Below are 14486 nucleotides of genomic sequence, written 5' to 3' on the forward strand. Positions count from 1 at the left end.
AGCTGGGGAGGGGATGTGACAGGATGGGGTTTCTGGGCATTGCTAGAGAAATCACTCCAGGTACCTTTGCTTAAAATCCCGGCCACTTCCAGCCCTAGGCTGGGACTTCGTTCTCCCTAAGGCCAATTTAACCAGCCCCCACAACGCCTCTGCCAGCCCCACATCAGCAAACCCACAGACTGCCCAGCTGCTCTACCAGCCCAGACCAGCAACCCCCAAACTCAGGTGAGAGGCTCTTAAGCCTGTTTCACCAACACCCCACAGATTCCTCCAGACCCCAAAGGGCCCAGCCCCAGACCCTGGTCGACATAGACTTGGATCTCACCCAAATAACACACTCACCACTTCTTTAGATCTAACAGCTAAAGGTTTATTGATACCAAAGAAAGAGCAGGGCTGGTGAGAAGGACGGTCAGAGATGGCGTTCACCTTTCAAGGAGGGGAAAGACCGTATTCGGACACAGACTGGCTAACCTAGTGAGGAGGGCTTTAAACTAGGTTGATGGGGGCAGGGGAGCAAAGCCCACAGGTAAGTGGAGAACGTGGAAACCTGGGAGATGGTCAGAAATGGGAGGCAGCAGGGGCGACAATGTCAGAGTAAAAAGAGGGTCAGGGCAAAACAGGGAGGCAAGATCAAATCAATATCTTAGATGCCTGTGTACAAATGCAAGAAGTCTGGGTAATAAGCAGGAAGAACTGGAAGTGCTAATAAATAAATATAACTATGACATCGTTGGCATCACGGAAACTTGGTGGGATAATACACGTGATTGGAATGTTGGCATTGAAGGGTGCAGCCTGCGTAGGAAGGATAGACAGGGAAGAAAGGGGGGAGGTGTTGCCTTATATATTAAAAATGTACACGCTTGGACTGAGGTGGAGATGGACGTGTTGAGAGTCTCTGGGTTAGACTAAGAGAGGTAAAAAACAAGGGTGCTGTCCTGCTAGGAGTCTACTACATGCCGCCTACTGAGGTGGATGAGGCTTTTTTTAAACAACTAACAAAGTCAAGCAGGGCCCCAGATTTGGTGGTGATGGGGGACTTCAACTATCCAGATAGATGTTGGGAAACTAATACAGCAGGGCACAGACTATCCAGTAAATTCTTGGATTGCATTGGAGACGATTTTTTTATTCCAGAAGTTTGAAAAAGCTACCGGGGGGAAGCTGTTCTAGATTTGATTTTAACAAATAGGGAGGAATTGGTAGAGAACTTGAAGGTGGAAGGCAGCTTGGGTGAAAGTGATCATGAAGTCAGAGTTCACAATCCTAAGGAAGGGTAGAACAGAAAACAGCAAAATAGAGATAATGGATTTCAGGAGGGCAGATTTTGGTAAACTCAGAGAGCTGGTCGGTAAGGTCCCATGGGAAGCAAAACTGAGGGGAAAAACAGCTGAGAAGAGTTGGCAGTTTTTCAAAGGGACATTATTAAGGGCCCAAAAGCAAGCTATCCCGCTGCATAGGAAAGATAGAAAATACGGAAAAAGACCGCCTTGGCTTAACCAGGAGATCTTGCATAATCTCAAAATAAAAAAGGAATTGTATAAAAAATGGAAACAAGGAAAAATTACAAACGATGAATATAGGCAAACAACACAAGAATGCAGGAGAAAGATTAGAAAGGTGAAGGCACAAAATGAGCTCAAACTCACTAGAGACATAAAGGGAAACAAGAAGGCTTATAATAAATATATTAGAAACAAGAGGAAGACCAGGGATAGGGTAGGGCCATTGCTCAGTGAGGAGGGAGAAACCATAACAGGGAACTTGGGAATGGCAGAAATGCTTAATGGCTTCTTTGTTTCGGTCTGATGAAGGAATGCCCAACATAGTGAATGCTCGTGGGAAAGGGGCAGGGTTAGAAGTTGGAATAAAAAAAGAACAAGTTAAAAATCACTTAGGAAAATTGGATGTCTGCAAGTCACCGGGGCCTGATGAAATGCACCCTAGAATATTCAAGGAGCTGATAGAGGAGGTATCTGAGCCTTTATCTATTATCTTTGGAAAATCATGGGAGACAGGAGAGATTCCAGAAGTCTGGAAAAGGGCAAATCTATTGCCCATCTATAAAAAGGGGAATAAGAATAAACCAGGAAACTACAGGCCAGTCAGCTTAACTTCTGTGCCAGGAAACATAATGGAGCAGGTAATTAAAGAAATCATCTGCAAGCACTTGGAAGGTGGTAAGGTGATAGGGAACAGCCAGCATGGATTTGTAAAGAATAAATCTTGTCAAACTAATCTGATAGCTTTCTTTGATAGAATAACGAGCCTTGTGGATAGGGGAGAAGCGGTAGATGTGGTATACCCAGACTTTAGTAAAGCATTTGATACGGTCTCACACGATATTCTTATAAAAAAACAAGGCAAATACAATGTAGTAGTTCTTAATGGTTCTCAATCCTGCTGGAAAAGTATAACAAGTGGGGTTCCGCAGGGGTCTGTGTTAGGACCGGTTCTGTTCAATGTCTTCATCAATGATTTAGATATTGGCGTAGAAAGTACGCTTGTTAAGTTTGCAGATGATACCAAGCTGGGAGGGGTTGCAACTGCTTTGGAGGGTAGGGTCATAACTCAAAATGCTCTGGATAAATTGGAGAAATGGTCTGAGGTAAACAGGATGAGGTTTAATAAGGACAAATGCAAAGTGCTCCACTTGGGAAGGAACAATCAGTGTCACACACACAGAATGGGGAGAGACTGTCTGGGAACGACTACAGCAGAAAGGGATCTAGGGGCTCTAGTGGACCACAAGCTAAATATGAGTCACCAGTGTGATGCTGTTGCAAAAAAAGCAAACATGACCCTGGGATGCATTAACAGGTGTGTTGTGAACAAGACACGAGAAGTCATTCGCCCGCTCTACTCTGTGCTGGTTAGGCCTCAGCTGGAGTATTGTGTCCAGTTCTGGGCACCGCAGTTCAGGAAGGATGTGGAGAAATTAGAGAGGGTCCAGAAAAGAGCGACAAGAATGATCAAAGGTCTAGAGAATGTGACCTATGAAGAAAGGCTGAAAGAACTGGGCTTGTTTAGTTTGGAAAAGAGAAGATTGAGGGGGGACATGATAGCGGTTTTCAGGTATCTAAAAGGGTGCCATAAGGAGGAGGGAGAAAACTTGTTCTTCTTGGCCTCTGAGGATAGAACAAGAGGCAATGGGCTTAAACTGCAGCAAGGGAGGTTCAGGTTGGACATTAGGAAAAAGTTCCTAACTGTCAGGGGGTCAAGCACTGGAATAAATTGCCTAGGGAGGTTGTGGAATCTCCATCTCTGGAGATATTTAAGAACAGGTTAGATAGACGTCTATCAGGGATGGTTTAGATAGTACTTGGTCCTGCCATTGGGGCAGGGGGCTGGACTCAATGGCCTCTCGAGGTCCCTTCCAGTCCTGGTATTCTATGATTCTATGAACACTTTACATGCATCAGTCACAGCTACTGGTGCAGCCAGCGATGTTATTTGCTGATTCTTGGCAGTCTCTGACAGCTCATTTCAGGCCACACAGATTCAGTCACTGGAGCGCTGTGGATCCGGCCCGCTGGGGTCCACGTGCTGGACATGGACCTGGGAGACCACAAAACAAAGGAGCCAAGATGGACCCTGCTAAGTCCACAGCCTGGCTCTCCTCTTGCTGCTGTGTCTCCTGTTGTTCAGGGCAGAAGCCCCTTCCTCTTCCCGCAGTCCCCTGAGGGTCCACCCCCCCACCTGACTCAGGGGGGCTGTTGTGGCCAACTGCCCTGGGGTGAGTCCCAGGAGACAGTCTCACAGTTCCGAACTGGGCCCGTTCCTTTGTTTCAGCCCAGGTCACTTGGCCCTTTGGCTGCATCCCCCTGACAGGTCCCAAGCACCCGGAATGTGCAGTTGGTGTGTGAGCAATTGTTTATAGTGGAGTAGCAGAGAGGTCGCCCTGTTAGTCTGTATCTTTGAGAACAACAAGCAGTCCTGGGGCACCTTAGAGACTAACAGCTATTTTGGATCAGAAGCTTTTGTGGGCACAGACCTGTTCATGCATCTGACGCAGCGGGTCTGTGCCCACGACAGCTGATGCTCCAAAGTATCTGTTAGTCTGTAAGGTGCCCCAGGACTTCTTGTTGTTCCTGGTCCATTCATCCTGGCGGGGGCTGAGTTCACAGCTCCCAGCGTGGAGCCCAGCACAGAAACCTTTTCTCACACAGCTACAGAGCTGAAATCTGTAACTTTACCGCCGTGCGTGATACAGACACCCCAGTGGCACACACCGAGTCAGGGCACCAGCGGCTTTCATTAGACACCTCACACACTACCCCCCCCACCCACAACCCACATCCCAGAACAACAGGTGGGAGCCAATAGCCACACTGGGCATTAAATCCAGTCATATGATGGGGGGGGCAGGTGCCAACCTGGGGGGGCAGGCGACAGCTGGGGAGGGGGATCTGGGTGCCAGCTGGCACTTGGGGGGGCGGGCAGGGAGGGGCAGCCAGCCAGGCCCAGGGCAGGAATTGGGCCCAGAGTTGCCTGGGAGCTATCACAACTCACTCCAGCCAGTGCCAATCAGCATGGCTGAGAATGGCCCCCACAGGGGATCGCCCCGGCCTGAGCTCGGTGGGAGCCGCACACTGGCGTGGGTGGGATGGAAATTGGCCCCAGTCATGGGCAGGGTAACGAGGGGCTTGGCTATTGCCTCCACCACGCCCCTGGGGCTCTGCATTGCCATCAGCCCCCCATCCCTGCGCTGGTGTCTGGGCCCCCCCACCGCTGAGAGGTGTCAGACTGGCACAGCACCTCTGCGGGGCCCAGTGGGACTGGCTCCCCTGTTGCTGCCCAGCCAACCTGCTTTTCCTACGGGTGCCCTGCCCCAGCTGGCCCACCAGGCGCCGGCTGTGCTGGCCAAGCCCGTTTTCACCATGGCTGTGAGCCTGGGGCAGGAGAGAGGCACTAATTGCAGGGCCAGGCTGGCGAGAAGCCCATGGGCCGGGCTGGGAAGAGTGAGCCTCAGAGGCAGACACCACACGTTGGGTCTTCGCTACCCACCCCCCGGCAGGTGTGGGGGTCTCCCAGGAGCTGCTAGTGACTCACAACCCCAGCCAAGCTCCAGCCACCACCTGCCCTACAACTCAGGCAGCCCTGGCACCAGCTTACAGGCCTTGGCCGTGCATCCCCCTCTGCCAGCTTGGTAATGAAGTTTAGGTGGATGTCCACAGGAGCCTTTGCCCTGGTCTCTGGGCACCAAACCAGACCCCGGCAGCCACCGCACTAGCGCAGGGTGACGGGAGCAGCCTTCACCCCTCGGGCCCTGCCCCAGGGCCCGGCGGAAACGCAGCGAAGGTGTTTCTCTGGGTGCAGTGTGCTGGCGAGCGCGAGCCAGTGTGTGCCTGGACGGCCGTGCCCGCAGCCAGCAATGGCACCGCGGGGGGCCAGCCAAGGCAGCGCTGACCACCCCGTGGAAGCCCTGGTATGGTGACCCCGAGGAAGAGCTGGGAGCTTTGGGCATAGGGCAGGCTTGCAATGAGCCGGAGCAGAGCCGCTACACCCAGCTTGCTCAGTCCAGCCGGTCAGGGAACGCAGTGCGGCCTTGCTGTGTGCTCAGTAGCCAAGCGTGACCCGTCTGAATGGCCGGGGAGCGCCAGAGGGGCCGGGTTCAGGGGAGTCCATCAACAACCAACCAAACCGGCACGAGCCCCACCCCGTAACCTGGGCCAATCCCGCCCTACTGCTGGGTGCAGGGGAAGGCAGGTCTTCCCCTCTCGCACGCGCAGGGTCGCAGAGCGACACAGCTCGTTCAGTAACGGCCGCCCAGCTGACATTTACACAGCGGCACCTGCGGCCTCCCGACACAAAGGCCGGAAGACCCCGTTAAGCAGGAAACCGTCCCCAGAGCCCGCTGAGCCCAGTCCTGTGCTCAGAGCTCTTGAGCCGCACACCCCCACTTGCAGCAGGTACCTCTGCCTCAGGCCTCCACTCACAGCGCGGGCCAGGCTGGACGGACCCCGAGTTCACAGGGTCAGCAGCATGGAGGCTCTTGCCTCACAGGGACAGGAGCACCGGCTGCTGCTGCAACTGCTGTCCGCCCCTTGGCAGCTGCTTGTCCACTGCTCTTCACTGGCCGCCCCTGCCAGCCACGTCCTCTGCTCCATGGGCTTGGCTCTAGGCAAAAGCCTGGAATTTCAGCTCTCTGTGGCTTCAGCGCTGGGCCAAGCCCCAGGAATCTCAGTAGCCACCCAGGTGGCTTCTCACAGCATAATTACAGACCCCGGCATTGGTCCGGGCTTTGGTTCTGTCTTTGAGTGGGTGGGGAGGGGGCAGGACAAGGGGCGACTACTAGTCCATCCAGAATTATGGCTGTAGGGGCCGACTGCTCCAACTAGAAGCACCTTCTGCTCCACAGTGCGCTGCTGAGGGGAGCCCTGTGTGGCCCACCTCTTGCACAGCGAGGCTGACTGCCCTGTCGCCCCCCCTACAATTTCCAGCATTGGTGATATTCCACAATTCCTACACTGGGCAATAACATCAATTGCGCCTTTACAACAACAAGTCGTTACAGAATCCCCTGCTTCTGCTGCGACCCATCAGGTCTTGCAAACAAAGCGACACACTAGCCACACCCTGCAGCACTTCCCCTTCCATGTAACGAACACACCCTCACATTCCTGCTTGCGCAGTCCTTACACAAGCAAACCCAGTGCGGGTTGGAGCCAGAGAGCCAGCAGGAGCGGCTCCTCCTAGCAGAGGCAAAGCTGCAAATGTGTGTCTCCCCAAGCAGCTGCCTGAAGGCCCACATGCAGACCCAGAGAGCTGGCTGCATGCATGCACTTGGACTCTCTGCTTCATTCCTTCCCTGAGCAGGGGCTTTCACGACGAGTAACTTTGATAGCCTGCTTTGGCTAAAATAATTTAAACAAACCCCTCTTCTAAGCCGAGTGCGGCTGAAATGGATGACTCATGGCACAGGGCGCTGGGAAACAGAAGTCTAATCAGAATGAGATGGGATTTCCATAATTTGTTAGCAGTCACGGCAGAAAGCGAAAAATACAAAAGCCACAGCTCCGGGGTCAGCGACTCCTTCAAAATGCAAATTAAAGCCTGAACTTCAGCAAGCCTCTGACTTGCCCTGCTGTCTGAAGAATGGATCCCTGAGGGGAGCCACTCCAGTGCCCCCGCTGGGGCTGGCAGGTGGCAGGGAGCTGCCTCGTGCTCCAGGGAATTGCTCGCTGGCTGCAGCAGTGCTGGGCAGGGAGGCAGTTAGAGACCTGATAAGCCGGGACCTGGCAACCTATTGCATGACGGCACCATACAGAGATGTGTCTATCACAGCCTACAGCAGACGTATGAAGGCAGCATCTTCTGCTTCTCGGCCCCCACCGTCAGCCCTAGTACAGGAGCAATACTTCTGCAGCCCCTGGGCCTACAACCCCACCAGCCCAGCAAACGCTGGCACGTGGGAAAGGACACAGAGCTCCCAGCCTTCACCGCAGCAATGAGAAGACAAACAGGTCAGCAGCCGCACCATGCCCACAATGTGCTGCTGGCCAGCTGGCAGGATGGGGGAGGGAGCGAGGCCGGCGGCACAGCCAGTGTGGGGGCCATGGTTTGTACCAGTCTGGGGGGGGGGGGGCTAGAAACCCTCCCCATGTTGCCACCTCTTACCCTTTGCAGGGCTTTCCGGAGCATTTCTGCTAGTGGCATCACGGCACCGCAGGAGATGCTCAGCTCTCCTTCCAGAGGCGCTGTGCCTGCCCAGCCGTGGGGCTGCAGGTGCAATCAGGCCAGCAGGTGGAGGTGCCCCATAGAGGCTGAAGCCCCCAAAGGCAATGGACAAACCCAACGTTAATCAGGTCGACGTCACAGCAAGAGTTGTGGGGCCCTAAGTCACCGGTCTTCAGTCTTGCATCCTGAGTCCAGCTCCCCACTTCAGGAGCACCTCTGCTCTGCTCTGAGCCCGGCAGGATCTCTGACTCAGGATGCACCCCGGAGACGTTCCAGGTAGCAGCCCATTACATCTGCTGCAAGCCTGCACCAAGGACTTTGTGACCAGTGAATGTATTTGACCACTTCCACAGTTATTACTCTCACGCTGCGCTTTATTTCTGTGTAATAAACCTGTCGATTTTGGATGCTAAAGGATTGGCCCAGTGGGGTAATTTAGGTAACAGCCAAATAACCTGGGGACGTGGCTGGTCCTTTGGAGCTGTCAAGCTGCGCTGCCTGAGAGGGGCTGAGGGAACAGCCCAGGGCTCCTGGCCTTGCAGCTGGGCCCATAGCAGCCAGGACATCCGGTCCCTGTGCCCAGACCCACAGCTTTGCCTGTCACTCATGGTGTTCCCGGGTGCAAGGTGGTGGACACCCACTTTTCTTGCTAGGAACCTGTCTTGCTACATAAACTACAGTGGCTATGGGGGAACCCAGCTCAGGACAGGACCTGGTGTGTCACCCGTAGACCCATCCCCATCCTGAGGGAGTCCCGGGTTGCACAGACAGCATAGGAAAGTTGTTATCCCCAGCTGACAGACTATGCCCCCAAAGCCAGCAAATACACCGGCACTGCCATGCAATGCATGGAGCTGGGCTGTGCCCTGCTGCCGACTCAGGCACCAGGGCTGGTTAAGGGGGGGCGTAGCTGTTTGGCTGTAAGGCCTTGTGATGTAGGAGGGTCCCTAGACTTGCTGCTGAACCGATGTGCCACAGCAGACGCCCCTTGGCTGAGCTGCTCTGGACCAGCCCAGGCTTTTCACTGGCGCACAGACTGACGACTGGCCTTACATGCTGGGAGTCTGTGCCAGAGCCGGACTCGACCCAGCCCTGGCACACAAGCCTGCCTGGCTATTAGCTGTACATGGCCTTGTGCATGGCCCAGCCCGGTCCTGACCGTTAGCTACAGGTGAGGTGTTACTATGGCGCAGCCCCCCCCACCGCTGGGCTCTGCAGCAGAGGAGGGCCCAGGGCAGGGCTGCCCTGCAGAGCGATCGATCTGAAGACGCCCGGCCTGGGGGGGCTGGGAGAGGCTGGCAGCCGGTGGAGCAGGGGGCGTTTGGCAGGATAGTTCCTCCAGGAGTGACTCAGCACCGTGACTCACGCGTGCAGGGAAGCAGTTGCTGGAGCTCTCTGTGGGGAGGGGGGGTCTGGCCTGTGCCGTGTGGGTCTCTGCTCCCTGCAGCTATTTGCAGTTCATCCCCCACACCCGCAGGCGTGCCCCAGCCCTGACCCAAAGGGCAGGTTGGCCCCACGTGCCCCTGAGAGAGGCACCTGGACGCACTCAGCAGCTGCGCAGCTGGAGCATTTGAGACCACAAAAACTATTAGCCATTCCCACTGGCGTAGCACTACGGAGGCCATAGCAGGGCCCGGTGGTGCAAGGAGCTGTACACACACAGCTGGCCCAGTCGCCGGAGCTGCCGCTTTCGGTCTGAGGTGGGACAGCAGCCAGGGCGCTGACGGAGGACCAGGGTGACGCTGCTCACCAGGACAAAGGGCTCCTGCCTCCCCAGCCACTGGAGTTTCACCGGGGGCTGCCCGCGGCGAGGCTGCGCTCACCATCACTGAGCAGGGCTGGCGACCCTCTGCCTGCCTGGGCTCATGCCCCTCTGGGTCAGACGATGCAGTCAACTGCCCGGCATGAGGGCTGGGTCCTTCCACCCCTACCAGCCTCTGGGGGGGCGGGGCTGACACCCCACCAGGCTGTGGGTGCTCAGTGCTGGCCCTGCCTGGTGAGCCAGCAGTGGCACTTGCTCCAGCTGCTGCGTCCCAGCTAACAGCTCCTCGCGCCAGGCCGGGGGGGTGGGGGGGCTCTCATTCGTTGGGCTAATAAGAAGTGAGCGGATCACTGGGCAGGAGCCCCTGCACAGCGCCCGGCAGCGCAGCGGGGCCCAGGCGGCTCAGCCAGCACAAGCCACACACCCCGCGCTGTGCAAAGAGGAGGACACACACACACACACACACACACACACACACACACACCCCCTGCACAGCGCCCGGCAGCGCAGCGGGGCCCAGACGGCACAAGCCACACACCCTGCGCTGTGCAAAGAGGAGGGCACGGACGGACGGACGGACGGACACACACACACACACACACACACACCAGCGCAGTGCCCGGCAGTGCAGCGGGGCCCAAACAGCTCAGCCGGCACAAGCCACATACACACACCGCACTGTGCAAAGAGGAGGGGGGACACACACACACACACACACACCCACCCCCCCCCAGTGCAGTGGGGCGCTGACGGCTCAGCTGGCACAAGCCGCACACACTGCGCTGTACAAAGAGGCTGGCCCAACCCATGGAGTCAGCGATACCAACAAGCTACTGGGTCCAGCTCAGCTTCCTTTGTGCTTAGCTGCAAGGTCACTTCTTTGTCTTAGGCCACCGTTTCCCAGCAACGTCGGCAGTAAGGCCTGGTGCGCATCGCACACTGAGGTTTGCGCTTGCAAACTAGGGCGTGGCACGGCCTTTTCCTCCTCCAGTGCCCAGGTAACTGGGCTCATGTCCCCGCCGGGGCGGCTCTGTGAAACGCTCGGGTGCGCGTGGGGGTGTGCGCGTGCTGGGAGAGAGCTGTGAAAGCCATCACGGATGTCCAGATGGTCAAGGAGACGTGAGAAACGCGTAGATCACCAGCAGCAGTCATTGTGCCTGGTGCTAAAAATGAATTAGCAGAACTGAGAGCTTGGAGACACCCCCGAGGCTGCGACGACAAGCCAGGCAGAAGCACACCAGGCCTGACAATTGCCACCGAAGGGTCACGCTGGAGGACGGGAGATCTGCTGAGAAAGCCAGGCTCAGTCCTGCAGCGCCTTGGAGTGTCAGGTCATAATCGACAGAGCCCAACTCCTCAGTCATGTTCGCTCTGACTGGCCACCAGACTGACGAGCCACGACTGACCGGTACCGCCAAGGCCACCTGCAGGACCTGTGTGAGCGTGAAGGCCTACGCAGCTATTCGCGCAATAAACACAGCATATTGCCCATTCCCCGGAGAAGGATCCGTGTGCTGCTTCTAAGCCTCACACCCCCAGGCCAACACACGTTTACATGCAACCAAATGAACAGTCCTTCACGGAGGAGCGTGGCTAGTGGGTAGCACAAGACTGGGCCTGTTGCCTGGGAAGCAGCAAAAAGGGTTTGGGGTCATGGCAGAGCCAACTCAGCGTGCGCTGGTGTGCAGTGCCGGAGGTGGAGGGCAGACCATCACCCTGGGCACAGGGTGGGAGCTGGCAGTACCCGTGTATACAGTATTGGCAGGGCCCTACCACGTGCACAGCTGTGAAACCCAGTCTCTGTTTGTGAAATCTGTTCTGGTGAGTGTTCCGCCCCTTTGCGAGCGATTTCATGGGGGAAAGCCAAGTTTCTCAAACTGTGGGTCCTGCCACGGTGGAGGTGGGGTCATAGGCTATTTTATGGAGGATTGTGGTGTTGACACCCTTATTTCTGCACTGCCTTCAGAGCTGGGCAGCCAGCAAACAGCGGCTGTTGACCAGGTGTACGCCTCTGAAGGCAGCACCCCACCAGCACCAGCACAGAACAAAAGGTGGTGCTACCGTACCAGGCCACCCCTAGTTCTGCATTGCTGCTGGCAGTGGCTATGCCATCAGAGCTGGGCTCCTGGCCAGCAGCTGCTGCTCTCCAGCTGCTCAGCTCTGAAGGCAGCATTGCTGCATGTGGTAGTGCAGAAATAAGAGTGGCAGTGCTGCAGCTCCCTCCTACAACAATCCTGGGACCTCCCTGTCTGCTTCTTTTGGGGTCAGGCCCCTGCCACGAGAACACTGAAGTGTCAGATTTAAACAGCTGAACTCATGACATTCCTCATTTTTAAATCCTTTGACTGTGCTGTTGACCAAAAATGGGCTGTGAATTCGGTAGCGCCCAAAGCATTAGGGAAACATTTCTGGATGTGGGGTGTGACATGGTGCCCCAATCTGTGTATGGAAAAGTGATTTTGAATATGAATAGGCATAACTCAAATATGCTTTATGCAAAATGGGGCAAGTAATCAATCTAGCGTTCAAGACCTTGTAATCCCCAGAATGTTTATATTCTATTTATGTACATGTATGATTTTTATATGTGTATTAGAAATATGAAGTGCAAACATGTTTATTAATCTAGGTCTTCTAGTGAGGGCCATTAGTGATACTTAAGGAATTTAAGGGTCTGGTGCTCAAGATAATGCTCTGTGAATGCTCTTATTTTTCCTGGAAGCCTGGAGTGTGCTTGGTCATACAATCACAGCACACTAGAAATGGAAGGGATCTCGGGAGGTCACCAAGTCCAGCCCCCAACCTCACGGCAGCACCAAGCACTGTCTAGAGACCATCCCCGATAGGTGTCTGCCTAACCTGCTCTTAAATATCTCCAGTGATGGAGCTTCCACAACCTCCCCAGGCAATTTATTCCAGTGTTTGGCCACCCTGACAGTTAGGAACTTTTTCCTAATGTCCAACCTAAACCTCCCTTGCTGCAGTTTAAGTCCATTGCCTCCTTGTTCTATCCTCAGAGTCAATTTTTCTCTCTCGTCCTCGTAACCCTCTTTGAGGTACTTGAAAACCGCTCTCATGTCCCCGCTCACTCTTCTCTTTTCTAACCTAAACCAGCCCAGTTCTTTCAGTCATCTCCCATGGCTCCTGTTCTCTAGCCCTTTCATCATGCTTGTCGCTCTTCTCTGGACCGTCTCCCATTTCTCTTCATCTTACTTGAAATGTGGTGCCCAGAACTGGACACAACACTCCAACTGAGGCCTAACCAGCTGTGATGGAGTCGGGGGGGGGGGGGGTGCATGTGTGAGTCAGGCTGGATGTGAGAGACAAGCAGAGCAGCTCCCAGTGGCTAAGGATGACCCTGGGGCTATAACCCAGGCCGGCAGGTAACACCGCAGCCCTGAAAAAAGAGGAGGGAGGAGCCGAGCTGTTTTTGAACTGGGGGCGGCAGTTAGAGGCTAGGGGGAGAGGAAGCGGGAAGAAGCTAGCTGGTGAGGAAGGAAGCTACACCCAGAGGGGCACCCCTCGGGCTCCTCTCCCCAGGACGGGTTGGAAGGACTGTCTCTGACTGCTGTACTGACGCTTCTGTGAGAAACTGGGCCTCTGTTGCCTAATAAACCTCCTGTTGTACGTGCTGACTGAGAGTCACTCCTGCCAGCGGATGGAGTGCAGTGCAGGGGGACCCCTGAACCCCATCACCCTGGTGTCAGAAGTGGGATGCACTGCACCCACGGATGAGCTCCCAGCAGTGGCTGACTGAGCACAAGAGAAGGAAGGAGTCTCACAAGAGCCAGAGGTGGAACAGAGCAATTCCTGCAGCTGCTGCTGGTGAGTGGATACCCCAGGAGATAGCGGGGAGATGGATTATACCCGACGCCTGAAGGCAGAACTAGCGGGACTGTGCAGAGAGAGGGGCCTGACCGTGGGGAAGGCGACCAAGGCCCAGCTGATTGCCCAGCTGGAAGAGAATGACCGATCCGGGTGGGCAGAGCCTGTCCCGGCAGGAAGTGGCCGGTCACCCTCGGGAAGCATTTCAGATTCTCCAACAGGAGCGGGGGCTCGACGCCGTCAGGCAGACACAGTGCCCGCCAAGTCGCGCTTAGCTAGCGGTGGTCCATCGTGGGCAGAGTCCCCTGCCGCAAAGCTGCGATGGCTGGAGCTCGAGGTGAAATTAAAGGAACTGGAAGCTCAGGAATGGCAGGGGGAACATGAGCGCCAGGAATGGGAAAGAGAGCATGAGCACGAGCGCCAGCTACAAGAGAGACAGCGGGAGGAGAGAGAGCGAGAGCGGGAGCATGAGCGGGCCATGGCGGAGGCGAGATGTCAAGAAGCCCCAGCTGCGGTAAGTGGGGAGAGGGCCAGACGGATCGGGGTGGCCAGTCACTTGGAGACGCGTGTGCTGGCCCAGTGTCAGGACCCAGGGGACATGGACGAGTTCCTTACCGCCTTTGAGCGAGCCTGAGAGTTGCACGAGGGTCCCCCAGCCGAGTGGCTCCGGCACCTCACCCCCTTGCTGGGCCAGAAGGGCGCAGCGGTACTCAGCCAGCTGGAGGGGCTGCAGCCTGGGGACGATGAACGGGTCAAACAGGCCCTGCTGCATAAGTTCGGGCTGACTCCAGAGATGGACAAAAAGAGGTTCCAGGAGACGCAGAAGGGGCCAGAGGAAACCCATGTAGATGCGGCCTCCCGCCTGAGGCAATACTACCAGGAGTGGGTATTCGGAATGGGAGCCCAGTCCGTAGAGGACCTGGTCTAGCTGGCGGTCGTGGAGCGATTCTACGAGATGTGCGCACCTGACCTGAGGGTGTGGCTTGTGGACCGGAGGCCTGGGGATTCACACAATGCAGGGAAACTGGCAGATGACTTCACAAACATCCAGGCCAGGTTTGAAAGTGAGCCCCACAAAGAGAGGGAGTCCCGGAGGGAGAGGGAGTCCCGGAGAGACCGAGAATCTCAGAGAGACCGGTTCCTGACCGTACGACAGAGGGGACCACCTCTTGGGCGAGCCCAGGAAAGAGGGGCCAGCCACCCTCCCCCCCAGAGA

Source organism: Carettochelys insculpta, chromosome 1 (genome assembly GCF_033958435.1).
Source record: "Carettochelys insculpta isolate YL-2023 chromosome 1, ASM3395843v1, whole genome shotgun sequence".
NCBI classification, from domain to species: Eukaryota; Metazoa; Chordata; order Testudines; family Carettochelyidae; genus Carettochelys; species Carettochelys insculpta.